This window comes from Nicotiana tomentosiformis, chromosome 5, assembly GCF_000390325.3.
Source record: "Nicotiana tomentosiformis chromosome 5, ASM39032v3, whole genome shotgun sequence".
Classification (NCBI taxonomy): Eukaryota; Viridiplantae; Streptophyta; class Magnoliopsida; order Solanales; family Solanaceae; genus Nicotiana; species Nicotiana tomentosiformis.
Window position 1 is genome coordinate 5,211,420 of NC_090816.1, and position 27,688 is coordinate 5,239,107.

The 27,688-nt window shown below is 36.4% G+C and overlaps 1 pseudogene; it reads right to left on the reverse strand.

The window, feature by feature from the left end:
* Positions 1–2,296: 2,296 nt before the first annotated feature.
* The window catches only part of LOC104109450 (organic cation/carnitine transporter 3-like), a 121,839-nt pseudogene continuing 96,447 nt past the window's right edge, over positions 2,297–27,688 (reverse strand).

The window sequence follows — 27,688 nt, forward strand, 5'->3', positions numbered from 1 at the left end:
GGGGATTATTGGGATTTTAAGCTTGTGTAGCTTAAAGAGGGTGAATGAGAAATGGAGGAAAAATAAAATATTTGAGTTTCCCTTGGCAAAGGGACATTGTCCCATATCGGAGGAAGAAAAGGCTTTTGATGGGTATATATATAATTGCTTTTCTTCTAGCTCTTAAAGAGTTAAGAAGAAGGCAAGCCTCGTGCCGTCGTCGTCGTCGCTCGCTCGGCTCGGCTTCTGCTTCAGCTTCGGATTCGGATTCGGATTTGGTCAAAGATCGATTGATTGATTAATCTTTTTGGACAAAACTCCTTTTAATTATTTAATTAATTAATTAACGAAAAATTCAATCCGGAATAACCCATGACCCGCGACCCGGTTCGGTCAGGCCCGTTTTCTTTCCCGGATTATTTTAAATATATTTTTCCGCAATATTTCAAGCCACCCTGTTCCAACAGCCGTTTCTGAAAGGTTGCAAACCTTTTCAGAAATAATGCGAGCAACTCTATAAATAGAGTTTGAATCCCAGAATCTTTCCTTACGAAATTTTCTGACCTTCTTCTTCTGCACAAAAATTCAAGTGTGTTTTACAGCCTTCGAGTGGCTCGCTGTTCATCGACGTTTTTGTACCAACACTCCGGTGAGTTAAATCGTTCTATCCTGGGAGGATATATTCTAGCACCTCGGGTACTTGAGGGGAATAATTTCCTTAAGGACACACTGTGTATTCAGTGGGCTCGATTTATTCCTATACTGTTTTTCTAGAATTTATTTCATTAAACAAGTATTACTAACTTTCTGTTTTATTTTTTCAGAAAGTTTAATTGTTTATTACAGCAATACAGAATTATAACAATCAACAATCACTTAAATAATAAAACTATTGCTCAAGTCCCACACTAAGATCATGGAGTATCTAACAGAGTAATATGAGTTTAACTGACGGATATGCAAACCCCAAAGAGAAGGAAATAACTAACACAAGCTAGATAAAGGTGAAATGAAAGCCTCCATGAATAATGTGGTGGCTCACCTCAGTATTCGAATCCACTCGAACGAACTCGTGAGTCACTAGCTCTATCTCCCGCAACATATCTGCATAAAGATGCAGGTAAGGAGTGAGTTATATGTAAATATAATCCACTAAGAACCTTGACCCGCTACTTTAAATACCTCTTGAACAAGTGTTAGAAAATACAAACACACCACAACAAGAACAATATAATAAACGCCATAATAACTCAATATATATATGTATCAACATAGCTAATAAGAATTAACCAACAAGAGTAGACACTAAGGGCTTGTCATAATTGTACTGAAAGAAATTAACCAATACATCTACGAGTCCACAATGACACCATAATGCCTCAAATATGTAACGGAGCATACTTAATGCTCACTGAAGCATACACAATGTCCCAAATATATCAAGAAGCATACACAATATCCGTATGATGTACGAAGGCATACACAATGCCCAACATCATGGCTCACAATCGTATCAAACTATCCAACTCAACATCATGGCTCACAGCCGTATCAAACTATCAAACTCAACATCATGGCTCACAGCCATATCATGCCATCAAACAACCTATAAATTTTTATTTTTTTTATTTTTCAGCCATATGACGTTCCGGTTATAGGTGCCTTTTGTTCATGGTAGCCTTAGATTCATAATAACTCTATTTATGTACTTTTCAAATAGATATGTATTTACTTCATACCAGCTTTGTAAACTCTTTTCGTAGAAGTTCATGATTTGTACAACCAGTTCTTGGGGAAATGTAGTAGTTTTATATATTTTTTTAATTAATTGCCTTATTAATTTCATTGGAATTGGATAGTTGATAATTGGCTTACCTAGCAGGTTGAGTTAGGTACTATTACGACTAGTTGGATTTTGGGTCGTGACAAATACAAAATAATAGAATCAAAATTTGAGATATTTACACACGAATAGTGATGTTTTGACTATTGGCCTTTCTTTCTTTCGTTCAACAAATAGCGCGGCAAATTCACTAGTCACTTGATACAAATAGGAAGCGAGAAAATAAAAGGATAATATTGATACTTTGTATGTAGTCCTTTTTAATTTTATTTTGTGTCCAATAAAACATCTTGACATAAAATGCTACGAATGGATTAAAATATAGAAATAAAAGTGTCTTGCTTGATATCTTTTCATTACAACTGCACTCCACGTTCCAAAACCAGCAAAACTCTATAAATAGAAAAACCAACAGTGTCATATTCTTAGATGGTATAATCTTTTTCTTAGATGGTATAATCTTTTATTGACAAATGTCTACTACAATAATCTTTTTGTGGTTTTTCACCTGCCGTCCCCCGCAATGGAGCCGGACTAAATTTGGATTCGCACTAGGACCTTCATAACAAAAGTAGCTTCATATTCAGAGCTCGAACCCGAGACCTCTAGTTAAGGATGAAAAAATACAGCTACAATAATCATTAGCAAACAAATATTCTTTCCTTCTGCTCCTCTTCATCCATAGTATCACTCAATGTTCTGCATTTAGTTTATGATAAACACAGCACAAACAAACCACAAATTCCAATACTTATTCCAAAAACTCCATAAGAAAACCATCTATTATTTCTCCCAAAAGCAACCGAAATTGGACTAAATGCACCCCCAAGAACCAATGCTTGTCTCACCATTGACACTGCTGGATTCCTCACACAAGTTGGAAATAATTCCACAGGGTAAATCAATAGTACCTTAAAAGATGTACATGCACTAAAAAAAGAAACCAATTCAAACCACATTTGTAATTCTTTAAAAGAATCATCTTTAACTATTGCACAACCTATGCTACAAATTCCACTTAATACAGCAAATGCCAAAAGTGATATTTTTCTTGTTAGTTTGCCAATAAGAAAGAATGTTACCATAGAAGCTGGCAATTCTGATAATGCATTCAATGTGACACTAAAGTATAGATTAAAAGGTAAATTTCCAACTCCTAGTGGCATCCCATAGTAAATCAATCCAACACCAAAACCAACAAGCATAACTTATATTAGTCTCTTGAAAGCCCAATTCTTTTCTACCAACATCTTGATAGCTGAGTAGAGATTGATTGTGGACTCTAAGTTCTGCGTTAGAAGTTTCAAAGATTTTACATAAATCAGACATGCTTTATTAATAAAATAACATGCAAATAAAAAAATGCTGAATAAATCAGACATTTGGACTTGTTTACTCCGTGTACACATAGAGGTACTTCTACGCTTTAGCAACTAGTTTTAGATTTTTTTTAATTTTAAAGACAGCTTGGTTCACAAGACATCCCGTGTTCACGCAAGATTCAGGAAATTATTTGCACCCAAGGGGTGTGATGCAGATAGCCTACCATAATGCAAGCATTAGTGACTGCTTCCACTACTCGAACTCGTGATCTATAGAGTTGCACAAAGACAACTTTAACATTGCTAAAAAACCAGTTAAAAACCTTAAAAGTGAATACATCCAAATATTTGTAGAAATTGATGTTATAGCTCCGCTTCCAACCAAGATGTTGTGAGTTCGAGTCACCCCAAGAGTAAGGTGGGGAGTTCTTGGAGGGAGGAAGCCGAGGGTCTATCGGAAACAACTTCTCTACCCCAGGATAGGGGTAAGGTCTGCGTACACACTACTCTCCCCAGACCCCACTAGTGAAATTATACTGGGTTGTTGTTATTGATGATGATAATGTTATAGCTCCGGTAATTGACATAATAAAACATGATAAAACCAACATGTTTTTTCGACCAAGTTTTGTGTCAGCTAAGGTAGAAAGAAGGAAACCTCCGATAAGACAACCTATGAAAAACGAAGACGCTGGAAGGCCAGTGAGAATTGAACTCGCACCTTTTAACGATTATTCATAAACGGCCAACGTGTTGGTGAAGACACTAATGAATGTTTGTTGAGCATCGAAAACCATGATAGAGATATGAAAATGGATTGTAAGAATCGTGCCCATCCAAATTCTCGTGTGCAACTTTCTACTGTTACATCAAGTGTTATTGCTTTTTTTTTTTTTTTTTTTTTTGGCTTTAGTAATGGTTCTTATTGGTCACTCATTGTTTTTTTTGTAATTTGCAAAACTTTCGACTTAATATGCTATATAATAATATAGAAGTGTTATAAAATAAAAGCAACTTAGTAAAACATGAACAAGACATGTTATGAAATAAAAGCAATTTAGTAAAACATGAACAAGAAATGGAGATAGAGAGAAGGAAGAGATTTTCTTCTTCAATTGTGTGTATTTTCTTATTTATTACAAGGCCTTTATATAGGCATGAAAAGTGAAGAAAAATATGTCATTGAATATGTCATTAAGCATTTGAGAAGATCATGGAGGAAGAGTAGACATCCACCATAATTTAATTTTTCTTATAACACTCCCCCTTAGATGTCCATAGATAATGTGCCTCGTTAAAACCTTATTAGGAAAAGAGTACACATATTTAGAAATACGCCTTTTGGTTGCATCGTTAAAAACCTTGCAAGGAAAACCCAGTGGGACAAAACCTTATAAGAAAAAAAGAGTACAACGCGTATTAACTCCCCCTGATGAAAGCATCAATTCACATCCTTGAGCCTTCGCATCCCAATCTTATACACTAGTTTCTTGAAGGTTGACGTCGGTAGAGATTTGGTGAACATATCAACTATATTATCACTTGAACGGATCTGTTGCACATTGATATCACTATTCTTTTGAAGATTATGTGTGAAAAATAATTTTGGTGAAATTTGCTTTGTCCTATCCCCTTTATGAATCCTCCCTTCAATTGGGCTATGCATGCTGCATTGTCTGTGGGTAGTTTGTCATACTTCAAACCATATTTGTCTCGAATAAGGTATATTATAGACCTCAACCATATACATTCTCGACTTGCTTCATGAATAGCAATTATCTCAACATGATTAGATGAAGTAGCCACGATTGATTGATTAGTCGATCGCCAAGATATGGCAGTGCCTCCATATGTAAACACATAGCCTGTTTGAGATCAAGCCTTGTGTGGGTCATATAAATATCCAGCATCGGCATAACCAACAAGATCGGGACTGCAATCATTGCCATAAAATAATCCCATATCGGTAGTCCCTTTTAGATACCGTAATATGTGTTTGATTCCATTCCAATATCTCCTTGTAAGAGCAGAGCTATATCTTGTTAAGGCATTAACTGAAAAAGTTATGTCAGACCTTGTAATATAAGAAAGATACATTAGTGCACCAATTGCACTAAGATATGGTACTTCGGGACCAAGAAGCTCTTCATTATTTTCATGAGGTCGGAATGGATGTGCTTTATCCATATGGAATCGCTTTAAAATCTTTTTAGTGTATGCTGATTGATGAACAAAAATTTCATCTTTCATATACTCAATTTGTAGACCAAGACAAAATTTTATCTTTCCAAGATCTTTCATTTCAAATTCTTTCTTTAAATAGTCTACTACTTTAGGAAGCTCTACTGCTTTAGAAAGCTCCCTAGGAGTTCCAATGATATTTAAATAATCAACATACACGGTGATTATAATAAATTTAGATCCATATCTTTTTATAAAGACACAAGGACAAATTGAATCATTCTTGTACCCTTCTTTCAACAGGTACTCACTCAGGCGATTATACCACATGCGCCCTGATTGTTTCAATCCGTATAAGGATTTTTGAAGCTTTATTTAATAAATTTCTTGGAAACCTTAATATGCTTCAGAACAATTTAAATCCTTCAATGATTTCCATTATACGCATATCACGTTTTTCTTGTATTGCCAGATTAAAATCTGAAATTGAGACATCCACCACATGAGAACATGTCTCTATATAATCAACGCCAGGATATTTACAAACCTTCTTGTGACACAAGTCGTCTTTATGTCTATCGGCTTGACCTTTTTTCGCACAAGAACACATTTATACCTCCACTAGCTTTATACTTTCAGGTGTTGGGACTATCCGTCCAACTTCATATTTTTCAGGTGAAATCAATTTTCATTGCGTATTTTTCATTTGGCCAATCATTTATCTGTCCAAATTTCATGATAGATTTGAGCTCAAGATCCTCATCAATATTAATAATATTGAGCGCTACATTATATTAACAATATCGTCGACGATCATTTTATATCGGTTCTACTATTACCCAATAAAGACATAACTTATTGAGATCTCTTTATCTTATTATTTTCAGGTACCTGAGCCTTTCCCATAATGTCTTATGAAGTGTTATGTCGTGGTGCTCTTCTAGAGCACTTGCCTCCTTATTATGACCATCTTGAACATTTGCTCCTCTCATTTTTCAAAGAGTTTTATCTTTGGAACCGATTAGTCTATTATGCTTCATGCATGCCATAGACTCTATTCATTATGAACTTTATTTTATTTGGAGCATTAGCAGCTGAATATGATATTTAACTTTGGGTCAGCAAATACGTCTGGCAATATTTTGCAAATGAATTATCCCTTGAACTTCAAGTTTACATTTTCTCATACGAGGATCTAGATGTACTCATAATAATTCATTACATGCATTACTTTTTCAGCTGCCCATTTTCTCCCTCTATTGTTGGGATCACCGACATATATCCCTAGCCTTATTTGGGGATCCATCTTTGTACATTGTGGTGGAACAATTAAATCATATAGCACATTCATATTTTTAGATGGAAATTATTTGGTTCCTGACCCTGAACCGATTGTGATAGGGAGAACTTATCTTAATTTGGCTAGATGCGTACAAGTGCTGTTGTATATTAAATAATACATCACATACCAAATTTTATTTTGGCAATTTTGTTCTCATAACTAATGGTTTAGCTATAATTGGAGGCATACAATTTCTGCTAAATCAACTTGATTTAAACCAGTATTATCAAGATAAATAATCATAATTTATATTTTGGAACTGTGCTCTAATAATTTGAGCAATCAATCTTGCAAAAGCCAAACTGCAAGTTGATAACAAATGCACATGTGACCAAAGAATAGATGCATCTATTAAAATCATATAATAGTAAACGGTCGATATGGCAGGTGACTAGGCCCATATATTTATCACCTTTTATTAGTTCCAGAAACCAAAGGATTCAATCCCAACTTTAACTGATATATCATGAGAATAAGCAGCACAAGAGAGTTCTTGAAGAATCTTATATTTCTTCAATATATGTCAATGTAATTCTCAAATAATTTTTCGCATTATAATTGAACCGAGTTGGTCAACCAGTCATGCCAACTAATATTTATTTTAGTAAACCTCTAGTTTACTTGTGACATATGATTCCATGATCATGCTTATATTTGTGTAGTACAAATAGAAAGAAAATCGGGTAATCTTTCATATTTATCCGTCATGATTATAGAAATATGAAAATATTCAATATTCCTTTTATTTATAGTCTCAATATGCCAACCACTTTGACTAATACATTTGAAACTCAAAAAGTTTTTTTTGAGACTTTACAATATCAATGTCGTGAATATTTTTATTCATCCGGGTAGTAACGAATTAATTTTTTCGGAGCTCTTAATAATTTTTGTACTACAAGATCTTTTGTCACACCATTCATATAGTAAATGTCTCCTTCATGGAGAAAATTATATCATAATAAATAATCATTGTCAAAATCATCATAAGAAAAGTATTTTTTTTTGCTTTAATTTTGCCTTTAATAACTTTCTATAAGGCACAACAAAATATTTTTTTGTCGTATCACATGTACGCGACCAATGATATATTCATGTAACCACACAATAATATTTATTCTCTTTATTTCACTCAAACCTCCCTCAGAGGTGAGTTGTGTGGTATTCATCCAATCATGCATTGCATGTCTTTATTCATTACTTTTACAACATATTACAACATTCACCTTTAGGAATGGGTCTGCATTCTCAATACTTATCACAAGTCACATTCTCTTCAATGAATGTATCATAATCGGCAGCGTACTTTATTATTTTGCATACCAATTTGATGGTAAACATTGCCTTCACATTTTGAAGAACTATTATTATTATTATTATTATTATTATTATTATTATTATTGTGAAGGCAATGTTTATCTCTTGAGTTCAACTATTCATAATATTATTTGGATATAATTCTCAACAATAGATTTTCGTTTACTCAAATCAGCTAAGTAATTAGTGTCAAACAGATATATGAAAATACAAAATAATATTAAAAATTCACATGGGGTCTTTGCTGCAATAAGCTTACTTCAAGATCAAAGTGATATGACTAGAACATTAAAGAAAAATAATATATCAAATAGAATAATATAGTACTACTAGTTACCATGCACTTTTATGGAAACTAAGTATTATGCTTTCTAGAAAAACAAAGAGATATAGCATAACCTTTAATTGAAAATATTATTGACAATATTTTTAACATTAATGAAAAAGTCAATACTGGAATGACTCTACCAACTTGTTGCCTCCCACATCAGTTATAAAATAGGAGCAGTTATGTATTTTAAGTCACAAGAAACTAAACTCTTTTTTTTATTTAATGGAGTGTACTAAGAATATCATGTACAAATAATGAAAAATTGGGTTGCAGAGATAAAAACTCACTCAATTTTTCAATATACGAGAATTAAAAGTTTTGATCGGCCAATGCTAATTCAAAATATTTTTTCATTTGGATCGTATATTTATTTATCTATAATGTATGCTAGTTGTGCTATTAAGATTACCCGAGAGAAACTTACCTCACATTACCTTTTCAAAAGTCAGAATGGCGCATGATGGTCAAGCATATATTTTATAGGAAAACGTTCAGTTAAGAGAAATTTTACATAAGGTTCTTGCCTTTTTTTTTTTAACTAAGGAACCAAAGTTCCTCAAATGACTTTGCAAAAGCTGTAGTAGCTCCCCAATTTCTTGTACTTCATTTGGCCTTTGGTTTAGTACGTAACTCTTGGCTGCATCATTATATACTTATGATTCTTATAATAAGATCTATATAACCAGGATACAAGATGAATGAGATCAAATCAAACTTACAACAAATATTAGAAACCCGTTCATTGAAATGGATATTGATAATGCAACAAAATAAAATAAGTAAAACATGGAGTAGTAATTAGTTTACATTTAAGTATTTTTCTTTATAAAGTAAAACGCTTAAGAATATGAATGGATTTGTAAGAAGAAAATACTTAGCATTGGAAACTTTCATAACAAATAAAGTACCTATGAGAAAAACGAATAAGAAAATAAATTAATTAAAAAGGATTAGAAAACGTATCTTAGCATTAACATTATATGCCTTATCACAGTGTACTGGTCTCCTCAACTTTATTGTTACTTCAGTTATGTTTGATACCATTCTTTGAAATTGCTAAATGAGAAAGAAAAGTTTATCTCTTCAAGATGAATATTAGGCACGGCAGGAACATGCCTTTTATGATGTAGGACAATTTTGTAGATATAAGTAACTCAATTGATTAGGGCATCGTGCTGATAACGTGTTATAAAATAAAAGCAACTTAGTAAAACATGAACAAGACATGTTATGAAATAAAAGCAATTTAGTAAAACATGAACAAGAAATGGAGATAGAGAGAAGGAAGAGATTTTCTTCTTCAATTGTGTGTATTTTCTTATTTATTACAAGGCCTTTATATAGGCATGAAAAGTGAAGAAAAATATGTCATTGAATATGTCATTAAGCATAGAAATATGTCATTGAATATGTCATTAAGCATTTGAGAAGATCATGGAGGAAGAGTAGACATCCACCATAATTTAATTTTTCTTATAACAACAAGAAGTTTATATATGCAAAAACGATAGGACAGGACATGGACCTAGTTGTACTTATTTTTTTATTAATTATGTCAACTGGACTCTGTCGTCTAGCCATAAGCTTACCAAGAAATATTTTTAAAGTGAAATAAGATTTCAACTAGTTGCTCTACTAGCTGCTAGTGTTAGGTTTCTTATTTTCGTATTATATGGAAATCTATGAGGTCAATTCTATGAGCTTGGATTTCGAGAGTCCAATTTTTTTATTTTGGTCGGATATAGATTTTTTAAGTTTTTTGAAATATATTTATATACTTGGAAACTAAGGTAAAAAGTACAATAAGTTATAATAATTAATAATTTAAAATATCTAAAAGGCATATAAAACAATTGTGGTCAAAGAAAAACTTGATTGACTCTCAAAATTCACTGTCACATAAATTGGAACGGAGGGAGTAATATTTATTAGCAACTGATGTCTGAAACCCATTGGCAGAACTTAATTTGGATTCGTGCGGTTGAAAGGTCACTAAATAGGGTTTTAGCATTCATTATTGTGTACCGATGAAACTGGACCCATGACACGACCCGATTTTTGATAAAATAAATCAAGTAAGGGACGTGATGACAAGGATTCGGAATCGAGGCAAGGGACTCATCGAGACAGGTTCCGGGAGCACGATGCCCTCCCTTGAGAATATCGGGACCGTGACCCCGGTATCGATCCAAATCTTAAAAAATTTAATGATTTGATGACTCTGCAGTTGGTTATGAATTTCTACACATCTCTTCCGTCGTGGCGGTATTGCAAGAGTTGGAACAAGACTTATATATGTTATGAGGTGCATTGTGAGCATCAAATTCGTGGAATTTCGGCTATTATTATCAGATGATGTTATTATGGTCATGTGAGTTATGCAGTGCATAGTGTGAATTCAGCAAAGGTATTCAATCATGTATCGGTGCATCGTGTAGTGATTGATACGGTGTTCGTATGATGAGAACAGGCCTGGCAGAGAATTCTGGATGTTAGAAGTGGACTCTAAGGCTTATTTATCAAAGTAAAAAGAGAATATCTTCAGATTTGATCGAGCTAATGTGCTCAACTAAGTTGTGGCAGCACGGGTAAGTGCACGAGGTATTAAAAAGTAATTTCGGACAACCCTAGAGCAGTTCTTAGCACGTTCGAGGACGAACGCATGTTTAAGTGGGAGAGAATGTAACGGCCCGACTGATTGTTTTGAGCTCTAACGCGTCGTTCAGCAGTTTGAGGCCATGAGCATCTTCACTTCATGTATTATGACTGGTACGTGTGGTCAGAATTAAAATTTCGGAAGTTCAGAGTTGATTTGAAAAGAAAATTCTCATTTTGGAAGCTTTAAGTTGGAAGAATTGACTAAGGTTGGATTTTTGAGTAAACGATCTCAGACTCGGGATTTGAAGGTTCCAACAGGTTCGTATGATGAATTCGGGCTTGGGCGTATGTCCGGATCAGGTTTTGGATGACCTGGGAGCATTTCGACGCCTATTGTGGAAGTTGGCATTTTGGAAGATTTTTCATAAATTTGGGTTGAAGTGCATTTCAATGTTATCAATGTCCGTTTGGGATTCCAAGTCTAGGAATAGCTCCGTATGGTGATTCTGGTATTGGGAGTACTTTCGAAAGTGGATTCGGAGGTCCGTAGGTCATTTTGGAGTCATTTGGCTAAAGCTAGAAATTTGAAGGTTTTTGACAAGTTTGACCGGAAGTGGACTTTTTGATATCGAGATCGGATTCTGATTCCAAAAATTGGAGTAGGTCCGTAATGTAAAATGTGACTTGTGTGCAAAATTTGATGTTAATCGGACGTGATTCGATAGGTTTTGGCATCGAATGTGAAAGTTTGAAGTTCAAAAGTTCTTTAAGCTTGTATTGGAGTGCGATTCATGGTTTTAGCATTTTTTGATATGATTTCAAGGCTCGACTAAGTTCGTGATGTATTTTGGGTCATGCTGGTATAATTGGTTGAAGTCCCAAGGGCCTCGGGTAGATTTCGGATAGTTAACGGATTGGAATTCTTGGGCAATGGCTGAAGCATCAGATTTGCTGGTGTCTGGTTTCCTTCTACGCGTGCGCGAAGGAATTCCCGCATTCGCGTAGAAGAAGTTAAGGGCTTCTGGGATTTACCCTTCTCGTTCGCGAAGGGTTACTGTGAGGTATGGGAGGTTGTGCTTCGCGTTCACGCAAAAAGGATCGCGTTCGTGAAGGTCTGGCCCGGTGTGCTTCGCGTTCGCGGGAGGAACCTCGCGTTTGTATAAGAGAAATACTAGGGTAGTGACTCGTGTGCTTCTCGAACGTGAGCAAGGTTCCGCGTTCGTAAAGAAGAAGGGCAGCATCTTGGCAGATTGTTTTAAACGGGAGTTTGACCATTTTCATTTCATTTTCCTCCACGGGAGCCGACCTAGGAGCGATTTTGGAGCTCCGTCTTCATCATCTATGTCAAGGTAAGTGATTCCCACCTATTGCAAGTTACATACATGGTTTATATAAGGATTTAGACGTGAAAATTTGTAGAAATTTAGAATTTTGAAGTAAAACCTAGAATTTGGTATTTTGGATTTTTGACCACGAATTTGGGCCTGGAATTGGGAATAAATCATATATTTGAGTTTATAAGGTTATGGGTAACGATTATCTTCAAAATGTTTCGGAATCCGGGCACGTGGGCTCGAGGGTGATTTTATCGACTTTTCGAATGGAGTTGAGAATTGTTATAAAATAATTAATTATGAGTATTAGAGTATATTTTGATTTGGTTGCGTTATATTTGACTAGTTTTGGAGCGACGAGTATCAGTTTGAATTGATGGAGCGGCCTTGGAGCCGGTTATGGAATTTTGGAGCAAGGTAAGTCTCCTTTCTAACCTTGTAAGAGGGAATTAACCCCATAGGTGAACTAAATTATTGTGTGCTTCTATTTGTGGGAGCTACGTACGCACGAGGTGACAAGAGTTCGTGCGTAGCTACTAGCTATGCCTATATCCAGGTAGTTTTAGGCTCACATCATGCCTTGTTGATATTGTTATTGATTTATGCTTATTGCCTTCCTTGAGAGGGCGCGACATTGAGTTTGCTTATTAAATGTTTTGAAAGGAGTTGAAATTGAAGAACGTAAGGTTTAAAAGATTTCGTTTGAACTTCGTAATTTCGAAAAGGATTGAGTAATGCTATAATAGATTAAGAAATCTACATGTAACCGCGTCGCATGCATGTTTCGCGAGCGGGGTAATTTCCTTAAAAAGCTACAAGTTGAATTTCCCTTATTTTGAAAAGAATCAAGAAAGAGATATGATTTTAATGTTAAATTTATATTTGGCCGCGTCGCAAGTATGATTCGCGAGTGCGGAGATTCCTTAAATTTATATTTGACCGCGTCGCACGTATGATTCCGAGCGGGGTATTTCCTTCTACCACTCTTATGGGATCGGGCCGTTCGCCTCGGTATGATTTATGTACCACACTCTCATGGGAGCGGGCCGTTCGCCTCGGCAGGTTAATAGATGCATCTATGGTTCGCATCGTTCGACCCTCGGCATTGCACAATTTACTTTTATGTTGGATCGGGCCGTATGCCCCAGCATTTCCTATATATATATATATATATATATATATATATATATATATATATATATATATATATATATATATTATCCTCATGGAATCGTGCGTAACTTTTGGCATGAAGCTAGTGTATCTGAGGGTTTTTCCCTGATTTGGATTATGACAACCTCTTTGATGAAATCCACTATATCTATACATATGCTCCGGTTACGGAGGAAACTTGCTAGTTGAGAGCTTGAGTAAATTGTAAAGAGAAAAATTGTACTACGTATTTTATACTTGTTTGTTTCATATATTTACTCTGTCTCGTATTCATTCACTTCTTTACTGTACCTGATATTATTGGACCATTAGTAAGTGTCGAAGTCGACCCCTCGTCACTACTTCTTCGGGGTTAGGCGGGATACTTACTGGGTACGTGTTGATTTACGCACTCATGCTACACTTGCTGTACATTTTTGTACATGTACATATATGTTTAGCGACCTTGTGGGCGCAGAGGAGCGATTATGGTGGGGACTTAGGTGAGCTGCATTCTATACGATGCACCACAACCAGCAGAGTCTCCTTCAGAGTATTATATTTTGTTTCCTGTCCAAGTTGTATTCCGGACAGTTATTGTATTTTATTTTAAATTTCTAAAAAAGGCTCATGCACTTGTGACACTGGGTTCTGGGATGATTATGGGATGTTCACTATTGTAATTGGAAAACATTGTTATTTATTTTATAAATTCATCTTTTACTAGATAAATAGAAGTAAATTTACGATTTCAAAATAAATATTAAAATGAGGATTTAATTAACTATTTAGTGTTGGCTTGCCTAACAGTGGAGTCCAGCGCCATCACGACCTTTATGGATTTTGGGTCGTAACAACATGGTATCACAACACTAGGTTCACTTAGGTCTCACGAGTCATGAGCAAGTCTAGTAGAGTCTTGCGGATCGGTACGAAGACGTTTGTACTTATCTTCGAGAGGCTACAGGACTATTAGGAGCACTTCCCTTCTTGATTCCTCATCGTGCGATTTAATTCCTTTGAGGCTTATGCCTTCATTTCCTTCCCATTCAATCTTATGCGACGTGAAGCGCCTGCTATCGATCGAGAATTGAGGAATTTTAATGGAACTACAGATGTGGTGCAAAATGTTTCTCCCTACGTAGTTGTTTGGGCTATTGTTGTCGCCTGCGGAAGGATATTCTGTCATTTCAGCTTAGTAACTATACTTCTGAGATGCTTTGAGGCTATGCACATGCTGCTATGATCCTCATGAGTTGTAATCGCACGGTATTGATATGATGGTAGGATGCTTGCCTTTGTGTCGGGGCAGTGAATGACTTGGAAGGAGGTTTACTAAGTGCATGGTTCCGAGATTCAGTATCTTATTTCCAGCAAAGGAAAAGCAATTGGCCTATGAATGTCCGGATTTGGGTTGATGGAGTAACGAGGCTTGGTATTTTCGAGTGTAGTAGAGTTCTCAAACTGTGATGTGGTGTCATTATCCTTGTTGAACGCATTAAGGTTCGCCGATGTTATGGCCTTCTTCAATTTACCTTTGGGGGCAGGGTGCTTGAGATGAGGTTGTCAGAGATAACAGAGTGTAGCGGTTTCAGAATCGAATTGGTACTTCTAGTATTGATGTCTCAACGAAGATGAATTTCGGAAAGGATAAAGTCGGTAGCGATCGATGGGTTCAAGTGCGACAGAGGTAGATTTTGATTTTAGGCAACAACTGGGCAGCGAAGGATGAGGAATGACATGTGGGGAGGTGCCTTGCGGTGGATAAACTTATATAAAGCCAACTGTGAGTAACATGAGTCAGGTAGTTACTTAAAGGAGTGAGTTTGACCAAAGTGGGCGAGTGGCAGAGTAGCATGTGGGTTCTGGGATAGGATAGCTACACGTCTTGAGGAAAGTTTAGAGTGATTTGGGATCCAGGATGGACAGTGACTGGGTCTACGGACTCAATTTAGAATATTAGCTATTAGGCAGTGGGAGATTTGATGCAACAAAGATGAGTTGCTTGATATGAAGAAGGATACAACATGACTCTGCATTGGAATGTATTATCGCATCTTTAGTTGATGTCCAGGCGGAGTGAACAGACTTGTACAACTGGTGAATGAGCACGGGATCAAGATAGTTTATTGGTTTTGTGGTAATAGTACTCGGCGCAGCGTTGTTGGAGGATGTCGATATGGAATTTCCACAAGGGGGATATCTCCTGTGAGCGGGTTAGCGGTTGCGTGGTATTGATAGGGTTTTACAAAAGAATTTCTATTGACTATTCAGGAAGAGGTCGAATATGTGCATGTGGCTAGTGATTCAGAGTGTCTATGAAGAGTTTATCAAAAAGGTTTCGAGGAATATGGTGGGTTGATTGCGCAAGATCATGTCAACGATGAAGAAAGAAACTTGGCGGGTTCTAGAGTTATGCAATGGTAACTTCAAGCTAAGTGGGAGAGTTCCACCGCCTACGGTTGGATTGCATGGTCGGCAAATTGTGAGATTTCTGGTTATCGGCATATTGGTGGGATATTATGACTAAGGAAGAGGGTCATCAGTGGTGATTTTGGCAAAGAATTTGAGGAATGTGTGCTATAATTGGCCTTATCGATTCATATTCAGGCTTTAGAAAGACTCAAAGTTTATGTTTTGTGTAAATGTGATGTACAAGGAAAGCAATTCAGTTGGGTGCTTATTGAGAGAGTGTTCATGTGCTAGCAAAGACTTGGAGTTGATTATATTCAGGACCAAGTTAGAGTGGATGACTCGCATCAATGGTTCTAGTGGGTTCAAAAATTCAAAGTGCGGTGCCTACGGATTTCGAGCCAGTAGTATGGTTGAGTATCGAGTTTTTGCAGATTATGAAAAGGGGCTTGGAGTGTTCTATGTTATCTTCGATCTACGGTGTAGTATTGGAGGAATGAGAGAAAATAACTTCGGACTCATAGATGAATTTTTAGATTGGGTGTACCAGTTGAAGATGCGAATATGCGCACAAGGAGGGTATGAGATGGTTCGTAGATTTGAGATAACGTGGTCTCGTGATTCAAGGCCACTCAGGATGAAAGCATATTGATTTCGTTATATGTTGACTGGAGTTATTATTATTTCTAAGACAGGTTAAGGATAAGTTAGAAGAAGTCGGATCGGTTAGCCATGGTTGAATTGGCATGATGGTGGCAGTGATCAGTTCCTCTAGCGTGATTAGATTATGCTTGTGATTTGTGGCGTGACGTGCTAGGCTTGACGGCCGCCGTGATTGATTGTATTTGGATGCATTCGACTATTATGGCATGTTATGTGTAGGCGGATCCCGGAAGGGTTATGGTGGTTTAGATAACTACTTGAGGATTTGTGTGTTCTACGGTTATGAGAATTCAGTCATGTGTTGCAACGATTCTCCTGAAACGAGTAAAGTGAAAGGTTTCTACAAAGTGAAGTGTGTATCCTATTAGTGGTTTAGGAGCTATGATACAATTCTTGGGTCCTCGCATATTGGCAAGATAGGTGCGGTGTGCGGCATGAATTTTGAAAGATTAGGGATTGAGGTTGCAGTTCGGTATTGACATGGATCTCACGAGTTCGGATGAGCTGGAAAAGGAATTTAGATGTTAAGAATAAGCTGGTATTGTATCCAGCGTCACCTAAGATCAGTGTCCTGTGTAAGAGGCTTAGAAACACTAGATTTTCCTCCTATAGTTTGTGATTCACGATGTTCCGGGTTTTGGAAATGCTGTGTAGTATATTGAGGAGTTGGTTACTGTACATGCCAAGTGGCATGGTACTCAGTTATAGTGTTATTGCTACAGTTAGTTGTTAAATTTATGTTTTTATTTTATTTATTCCGCAAAATGTTAGGCTTACCTAGTCATAGATACTAGGTGCCGTCACGACGTCATTCGGAGGGGAAATTGGGTCATGACAAATATCTTTTCACTCGTGTGATTTATATTATTTTTGCCTTTGCTTGGTTTCTTTTACGTTGTTGTAGAATAGTTGATGGATCTATACTCTAGTCATCTTTCATTTTTTTAAATTCATCACCCTTTAAATAGTAAAAATGTCTAGAGAGTTTTGTTAAGTCCTATAAAAGAACATATGTTATTGAATTCTACTTCTACTGGTGAATTTTACATGACATTTAAAAAAATACCGAAAATTAATCGAACCGTACCAATACCGAAGAGAAACCGACATGATTGGGACGGTTTCGAAAAGTCTAATTTTGGTTATACATAATAGAATAACCGAAAAATTGGTATGGTATAAATTTTATAAAATAACCGGTCGAACCGAATCATTTACACCCTAATAGTTACACGACAATAAATGAAGTCAGACATTTGTGAAAAAACATTTATTATGAAAACCAACCAGTTAAGAAAAAATTGTCCTTGAAAACCCATGTGCTGAAAAGACTCGAAGAAATAGAGGACAACGAATCAAAGCGGTATGTTGGATATATATATATATATATATATATTTGATCTTTGCACCCTAAACTTAAGGTTTTGGTTTCACGTCTTGGAAAATAGTAATGCAACATGACTATATGGGCAAGCTAGCCCAAATATATATGGATGAAGTAGTGCATCTATACGGAATACCATCATCCATAGTATCATGCAGAAATTTATTGTTCAATTCAACCTTGTGACAGAGCCTACAGAAAAGATTTTGGGTAGCAGAGCGAGCCTATACCTTCCATACTCAGATCGATGGCTAGCTAGTCTAAGAGAACTATCTAGACATTGAAGTATATGTGGAGGTAATCAAGTGATTTTCGAGGTTATTGGGTCATGAAGAAACCCTTAATAAAGAGCACTTCCCCTTTAATTGAAGGACATGAATCTAAATAAGTTCAAATAAATCATTTCGAATACCATATATATAATTATATATGGGAAAATATAAATAAAACTAACAAATGAAGAGATAAGCGACCGCACACGAGGATTGAGTCGGCAAATTTGGTGTTTTTAATTATTTGTGATTGGTTGAGATTCTTGTGCTAAATGGTCAAACTGGAAGGGGGATTTACAGTTGTACCCTATTTCTGTGCCACCTTTTAATATGTACTCTACTTTTTTAAAACTATTGATTTGGTAGCCAGCTGACAAAAAATCTACAATAATATGACAATTATACCCCTCACAAAAGATATAAAAGCTGCATCACGCATTAATCGCGTGATCTGCAACCTCATTCGTGAAAATTTTCACATTGAAGCTAAAACTTCATATTAATGCAAGTTGAAGTTATTTCTCCTGCAATCTACAGTTTTATCATGAGTTTTATCTGAAACTTCAGTCTAAACATGCTAAAGTTTTTTTGTTCATTTGCTAAAATTTCAGACTAAACATGCTTAAGTTTATGTCCTGCGGTATGTAATTTTCGAATGAGTTTTTGCTAATGCATGCTGAAATTATTTAGTTTATTTGCTAAAACTTCATACCAAAAATGTTAAAGTTATTTATCCTGCAGTCTACACTTTTGTCATGATTTTTATCTGAAACTTCAGTCTAAACATGCTAAAGTTTTTTAGTTCATTTGCTAAAACTTCACACCAAATAGGCTTAAGTTTTTGTCCTGCAGTATGTAATATTCTAATGAGTTTTTGCTAATGCATAGCGAAGTTATTTAGTTCATTTGCTTAAATTTCATACCAAATCATGTTGATGTGTTGTCGTGCAAAATACAGTTTTGTCATGAGTTTTATCCGAAATTTCAGTCTAAACAGCTAAAGTTTTTAGTTCATTTGCTAAAACTTCAGACTAAATATGCTTAAGTTTTTATCATGCAGTATGTAATTTTCTAAGTTTTTCCTAATGCATGCTGAAGTTCTTTAGTTCACTAGCTAAAACTTCATACCAAAACATGCTGAAATTTTGTCATGCGGTCTACAGTTTTGTCACGAGTTTTATCCGAAATTTCAGTCTAAACAAGGTGAAGTTTTTTAGTTCATTTGCTAAAATTTCAGACTAAACATGCTTAAGTTTTTGTCTTGCAGCGTGTAATTTTCTAATGAGCTTTTGCTAATGCATGCTGAAATTATTTAATTTATTTGCTAAAACTTCATACCAAAACATGCTGAAGTTTTGTCCTGCAGTCTATAGTTTTGTCAAGAAGAGCAAAATCGTCTTTTTAAAATACTTTTAACCAAAAAAAATGGGTACGGATGCAAACGAAAAAATAAAATAGGTACAAGTTAAAAAGGGGTGACCAAATAGGGTGCTCTATGCAATTTTTATGAATTGGACTAACACAATCTACATGTCGAGGGCTCTCTTTTTTATTTTAATTTGGTTTTTCTGGTTGTCACTTTGCTCTCGAAGAGCGTAATTGTTTGAGTTTATGTGGCTTTATTTTTTTTATTCGCCTATTCAGATTAACCTATTTTTCTAGTTCAATTTAAAATTCATATATACTATTTAATTGATGATCAAACAATTTAAATAGTTAGGCGCAAGATTACATATATAGCTAACTCTTAAAACTAAAATCAAATCATTAACAAAAGATAGGAATCATAACATTCATATCAAGTTTCTAATGGCACGAAAATAACAACAACTTATTTAATCAAATAAAAGGGTTGAAATCAAGAAATAGAGAAAAATAAATAGCTTTATTCAAGCCTCCAATTCCCATAGTGTTAGCCTCTCAAAAGTTCCTCCAAAGTTTTGTAGGCAATTAAAATGTTATTGAATTTAAATCCATAAGAAATTTGGATTTGATCTCAATTAAATATATTTTGGTCCAAATAAATATTATGAGCTAATATAATTGAATTAATTATATAAGTCCAATATAATTGGACTAGACGTTTAATTGGGCTACAAATGATGAGCTCAGTTCATTAGGCCCAAGATATCATCTTCCTAGATGCCAAGTTTTGTGCCACGCATTAAATGATATGGCACGCTAAGTCAAACGGAAGGGCCAATAGGATCATGCCATGCGTTAGAATGACAAGGGATGCCAAGTCAAATTAAATAGCCAATGAAACTACGCCACATGTGCAAGTGACATATTCTGGCCAATCAAATGCGGCCTTGTTACACTTCAATTTGATTGATCGGAAAGAGTTTATTCTTATCATAACTCTTCCCTCCTACAACTATAAATAGGGGGCTTCATAACTCATAAAAGATACCATAAGTTATAACAAGAAGAAAGAAAGAGCTCGTGGATCAAACGCTGCAAATTCCTCGACAAGTTCAAGTTCAAGCAATGAAGTTCAAGCTCAAGAACGAAGAACAAATCAAGTTCAAGCTCAAGAATGAAAAATAAATCAAGATTCAAGGAGTACGAGTTCAAATCAAAGTTTGTGCTAGTTGAATTCAAGATCATCATGGAAACAATTACATATTCATAATCAAGCTCAAAGGCCTTTGGATTTATTTACTATTGGAAAGAAGAATCAGAGGATTCATAGAAATTGTACACTCATATTATTTGAAATCAAATACTATGATTGTTGTAATATTTTCGGTTTTAATTTTATTTTCTAGACACAATTTATTGTCTACAAATTCTGGCACACCCAGTGGGACAATATCTACCTCTCATCTCAACTTTTCAATCTCCAAAGTTCAAGAACGTCGAAATGGCTTCAAAGAAAATTAACTCCAGATCAACATCCACCAAGGCTGCTAACTCCAGGTTCTTTGCTGATGTGGAAAACATCCCCGATGCTAACTCCAAGTCCTCTTTTACCTACGCAAAGTCGTACACTTCAACGATCGATATGTTGAATATGTATGTTGGCTATCAACCTCCAAAAGTCTAGACAGTTTGATGGCAAAGGCAATCCAAAGCATCATGTGGAGCACTTCGTTGAGACATGCAACAATGCTGGGACTTATGGAGCTCTTCAAGCAGTTTGTACGCTCATTAAAAGGAAATGCTTTTGATTGGTACACATACCTCGAGGCTGGATCTGTTGATACTCGTCAACGAAAGGGTGAACCAGTTATCGACTTTATCAATCGTTGGAGGAATGCAAGTCTCAACTACTAAGACAGGCTTAATGAAGCTTCGGGCATAGCGATGTTCATCCAAGGCATGCATTGGGGACTCTGCTACATCATGCAAGATATCAAGCCTAACACATTTGAATAACTTGCGACTCTTGCCCATGACATGGAGTTAAGCGTGGCCTCCGCTGGAAATGCAAGGCTGCCTATCTATGAGCCTCGCAAAGGGAACGAAAAGCAAAAATTCAGGAAATGAAGCAAGTTTGCACCCAAGTCTGAAAACAAAGAAGCTATAAATGTCAACACATCACCTGTGAAGTTCACAATGAAGGTGAGCAAGAAGCAGAGTTCGAAATCCACTTCTTTTCAAGATAAACCAAGAGAAAAGTTGACTCTAAAAGAAATGCAAGAGAAGGAGTAGCCATTTCTGGATTCTGATGTGCCGGCAATTTTTGAAGAACTCCTATAGTTAAATCTCATTGAGTTTCCATAGATGAAGCGGCCAAATGAAGCTGGTAAAACGAATGACCTAAATTACTACAAAAACCATCGACTCGTGAGACACCCTCTCGATATGTTCTTTGTCTTCAAGGACAAAGTTATGGACTTGTCCCATGACAAGAAGATTGTTCTTGAAGATGAGAAGGAGAGTGCGAACCAAGTCTCTATCACCATTAGCTCATTCAGTCTAGATGAGCTATGAAGTTTAAAAGAAATCAAAGATGAAGAATTACTGAAGAATAACAAAGTCGAAGTAGACGACCATGATGATGATGAAGTTTGGCCGTTGGTGACTCGCCGTAGGCACCACAAAAGGAGCCAACGAAATGAATCAATAAAGTAACCAACAAGTAAAATGATGGTGAAAATTCCAAGGAGATGGAATCCTGTTAAGCATTTAAAGAAAGCAAAAGTGAAGGTGCACCATCCTCAAAAGTGATGACATCCAGTGACCTTGGAGGAGATCTTACCAAGTTGGTTACGCACGAAGATTTCCCATGAAGGTGTCGGTGCCTCTTGTTGCCATACTGACAAAGGGGAAGAAAAGAGTGATGACCAACTATCAGCACCATCTTCGGAAAAGCTCATCGAGTATATTCCTCAAGAATTTAATGCTTGTGAGGAAAAAGTTACGTTCACAAATGAAGATCTTCTACTAGGTGACACTTCTCATAACCACCCGTTGTACCTGGTTGGCTATATACACGATGAAAGGGTAAATCAAATTTTGGTTGATGGAGGATCCTTAGTGGACATCTTGCCAATCTGTACTGTGAAGGAGCTTGGTATTCCCTTGAATGAACTCTCGAAAAGTCGTGTGATGATTCAAGGATTCAACCAAGGGGGCAAAGAGCCATGGGTGCTATCAGGTTGGGAATCATCATTGAAGATATGCAATCAAGTGCATGGATGCATGTGATCGATGCAAAGACTTCATACAACGTCTTGCTTGGAAGGCCTTGGATACATAAGAATAAAGTAGTTCCATCCACCTACCATCAATGTTTAAGATACTACGAGGGTGAAGTCCAGAAGAAGATAGTTGCTGATGATGAGCCATTCACTGAGGTTGAGTCACACTTCGCCGATGCAAAGTTATACTTGAAGAACTGCATTGTGAAGGAGCTAAAAGCTGATAGTATCATGAAAAGCAAGAATGACGAGGCCACAACTAAAAGAGTTGAGGTGACTATTGGTAGAGTCAAAGCTGTTACTGAAGAGGTTCAACCTAACTCGAATAAATCTTATAGAGGGGATATTGCGTCTTATGGCAAGAAAGTAACTCCTGCACTCCAGTATGTCACTAAAAGGAATAAAGATGAAGGTGAATCATCTAATCTCCAAACTAACATGCTAAAGCAGTTAACGCTTCTGGTAAAATGAATTGAGGCAGTAAAGTTATCCTCAAAGCCACTTGCAGGGTTTGTGGCCCAAAATTGTTTGTGGAATGTGGCACTCCCTATAAAGCAAATAGATGAAGCTTTTTATCCTAAAGCTTACATGATCTTTTCAAAAGATGGATACAATCCCAATGAGCCGTTAAAGTTAGGGAAGCTCTGATCAGAAGCTGCGACAAGGCAACCACATGAAGGTTTGGGATACAAGCAACTATCACCAGTGTGCATCTCCATAAGAAGGGCAAACAAAAATTATATCATCGTAGAAGATGAATATGTCGCTTCTAACAAGCCTTCTGCCTTTGATCAACTTGGAAAATCAACTATGAGGACTTCCGTGTTTGAGAGATTGGGTCCATTAAAGAAAGGGAATAAGTTTCAGAGAAATTATCTAAATACAAGAACACCCGCTTCGCCCAAAATTTAGAAGATCTCTAAGGATTTCCAAAGTCTGGTTCCTTCTAGAATGAGGCAACAAACAAAAGTCATGGTTTCGTGTCATGAGGTACTAAAGATGAAGATATACACTGTGTTCTACACTAAAGAACGTGATGAAGATGAAGAAAGTGTGGGTTCTTCGTATCATGTCATTACACAAGGCGAGCATGGTGTATCATCTCTAATGGAGGATGATGAGAAATCGGAGGATGTTTTATTGTGTTATCTTATATACTTCAATGATGGGGACCCTCAAGAAGACGAAGATGCAAAATATGCTCCCCCATGAACTGGAAAAAGGGGTGAAAGAAACGATCGATGCGTTAAAAGAAGTTAACCTTGGAACAGATGAAGAACCAAGGACCATATACCTAAGTGCTTTACTAGCAATAGATGAAAAAAGCACTTATAGTTACTCAAGAAGTTCAAGGATGTCTTTTCTTGGAGTTACAAATAGATGCCTGGCTTGGACCCTAAAGTAGCAGTTCATCACCTTGCGGTCAAGAATGGCGCTCATCCTGTTAAGTAAGCCCAAAGGCGCTTTAGGCTGAACTTGATTCCCTTGATCGAAAGTGAAGTTAACAAACTCATTGAAGTTGGATTTATTTGTGAAGTTAAATACCCAACTTGGGTCTCAAGTATTGTCCCTGTAAGGAAGAAGAATGGCCAGATTCGGGTGTGCGTTGACTTTAGAGATCTCAATAATGTGTGTCCCATGGATTAATTCCCGCTTCCTATTTTAGAGCTGATGATCGATGCTACTACTAAGTACGAGGCTATGTCATTTATGGACGGTTCATCGGGCTATAACCAAATTCGCATGGTGCTAAAAGATGAAGATCTTACTATATTCCGTACCCCCAAGCGTATTCATTGCTACAAGGTAATGCCTTTTGGTTTGAAGAACACATGTTCTACTTACCAAAGGGCTATGCAAAATATTTTAATGATCTTCTCCAATAGAATGTCAAATGCTATGTTGACGACTTGGTGGTAAAATCAACAGAAAAGAGCGGCCACTTGAAAGATGTACTTTGATGGTGCTACATATCACGGAGGAGCTGGTGCAGGCTTAGTATTTGTCACTTCTCAAGGTGAAGTTCTACCCTACTCTTATACGTTGATGCAACTCTGCTCTAACAACGTTGCTGAGTATCAAGCATTAATACTTGGGCTTGAAATAGCTGTCGAAATGAAGCGGTTGCAATTACAAGTCTTTGGTGACTCTCAGTTGGTGATCAACCAGCTTTTAGGTAATTATGAGGTCAAGAAACCTTAACTACGCCCATATCATAATTATGCTAAAATATTAATACGGTGGTTCGGTGACGTGACTATTCAACATGTGCCAAGGAAATAAAACAAGAAAGTTGATGCTTTAGTTGCCCTAGCTTCATCGTTAACCCTATATGATCAAGCGTAAGTTACTATCTGTTGGGTAGTACCGCCGCCAAATGAGGGTGAAGGTGAAGAAAATGAACTCGAGCATCGTGTGGCCATTTTTGAGGATGAGAAGGAAGAATGGCGACATCCCATTATCGATTACTTGAATTACGAGATACTCCCAGAAAATCCGAGGAGAAGGACTGAAACCCGTCGTCGTGCATCTCGCTTTCTTTACTACAAAGATACTCTATATAGAAGATCATTTGAGGGAGTACTCTTGCGATGTTTAGAAGAAGTTGAAGCACTCCAAGATTTGCAAGAAGCGCATTCTGTGGTTTGTGGATCACATCAGTTTGGACCAAATCTCCACTTCCATATAAAAAGGATGGGATATTATTGGCCAACGATGGTAAAACATTACTTGGGCTACACTCCAAGATTCAAGGCTTGCCAGTTCCACGCAAATTGTATTCATCAACCTCCTGAAGTGCTACATCCGACTGTTGCATCATGGCCATTTGACGCTTGGGGACTAGATGTTGTTGGACCATTGCCAAAATCCTCTGGTGGACACTTATACATCTTGGGTGCAACTGACTACTTCTCAAAATGCGCTGAAGTTTTTGCTCTTAAGAAAGTAAAGAAGGAAAGTGTTGCAAGTTTCATCTGAGTAAACATAATCTATCGCTTTGGCACTCCTCGTTATATAATAACGGATAATGGCAAGCCATTCGACAATAGTTTGATGAAAAATATTTGTGATCTCTTTGTCTTCAAGCAACGTAAAACTTCTATGTACAATGCTGCCACCAATGGTCTAGCTGAGGCATTCAACAAGACTCTATGTAACTTGTTAAAGAAAGTTTTCTCAAAATCCAAACGAGATTGGCATGACCATATGGAAGAAGCTCTGTGGGCATACAGGACAACTCATTGCACATAAACACTATATTTTCCTCATATTGCAAGCAAGCAGTACTGTCTCTTTCAGCATTCATCAGTTGTAGGTACAACATCAAAGGTGGAAGCAAATGTTGAATGGAATATAATGCCTGATGATATTTGCTAGATGTTAGTTGGTGTTCAACTTCCCAGTAGTATTAGCATGTTACCATGCTCAGCCTGGGGGTTTCTTAACAACTATCATCGACAAATCTTCAACATTACACTAGAATCAACAAAGGCTTTTTAACATATATGGCAGTGAACAAGGGACTGCTGCTCGAGACACCAAACAACAGGAACATAGAAACTGAAATTCCATTTCTTCATCGACCTTCTGGAGATGATATGTATCAAAAATGCTGCTGAAAACTTCATCCCCAAGTTCCCAATGTCCAAGCCGATTCACTTAAAACTGCTGGATGTAAACATACATACTCTGTGGGAATACAACAAATGGTGCCTGGTGAGAGCTTTGTAGGTGCTACAACAAATTGTTAGCAACTGATATGTGAATTCAAGGTCGTCGAAAACAATTGGACATTTCAAATTTATAGCTTTTCACTATTAATTTTCATTATGCTATTACTACATTGTATTTAGTAGTGAAAGCCATTGGATTTATTAGTAGTATCATTTGATTGTAGTTCACTTGAACATCTTGTAACTTTCACCCAATTTGGGGTTTATTATATATAACAACTACTAGGTGAATAACCTAGTAGAATATTTGCTAAAAAAAATCTCCAGTCTCTAGGGCTTTTAATGACATGAAAAATCAACCCGACATGATGATATGAAGTATCAATGAATGACAACAGAGACTGAGATATGATATACAAGTGATAAATGTGACTGAGTACAAAATTTTAACATTAAACAAATGATTCAACATCAATATGACCCACGTGGATCCCAAAATATATCGGTGCGTAGCCTAAACACGATCTTTAATATGAGTCTCAACTCAATTTCTCTAACACGTGGAGGTTATGCAGATAATGGAATTTATTCAAGTATGAAACTCCACATAATCAATTTAAGTCATAATTTCCATAAAGCACGCCCACACGCCCGTCACCTAGCTTGTGCGTCATCTCCAAACAATTTTACAACACGAAATTCAAGGATTTATACTCTTAGAACCAAGTTTAGAAGTATGACTTACCTCAATCACGCTATTTCAATCCAATAGTAGAATTTTTTCCTCGATTATCCAACTATGAATTGCTAGAATCTAACCACAATTAGTTCGATATAATCAACACAAGCTATCGTAATCAATTCCAAATGATAAAGAGTGGATCTTTAATTAAAAACTCTGAAGCCAACCATACTTGAAACTTACGGGGACATTATGAAATTCGATTCTAAGAGAGAAAATTTAGCCAACACACCCGAAATGCGCCCCCTTAATGACACTACAACAATCAACTACACTAAGAAACTTCAACCTACAATATCAACATCCCATGGGACCAACATTTGTAACAATTCCATAGTTTAGGCCATTTAGACAATTTATCAAACACCTAGTAGGCATAAATTTATACATCTCTCAACCATAGAATTAGTTCATCCAATCACCACCATTTTCCAATAATTTATCCCACCATCATTATTTAACAATTTATATTCCCAACATCACATGTACGACT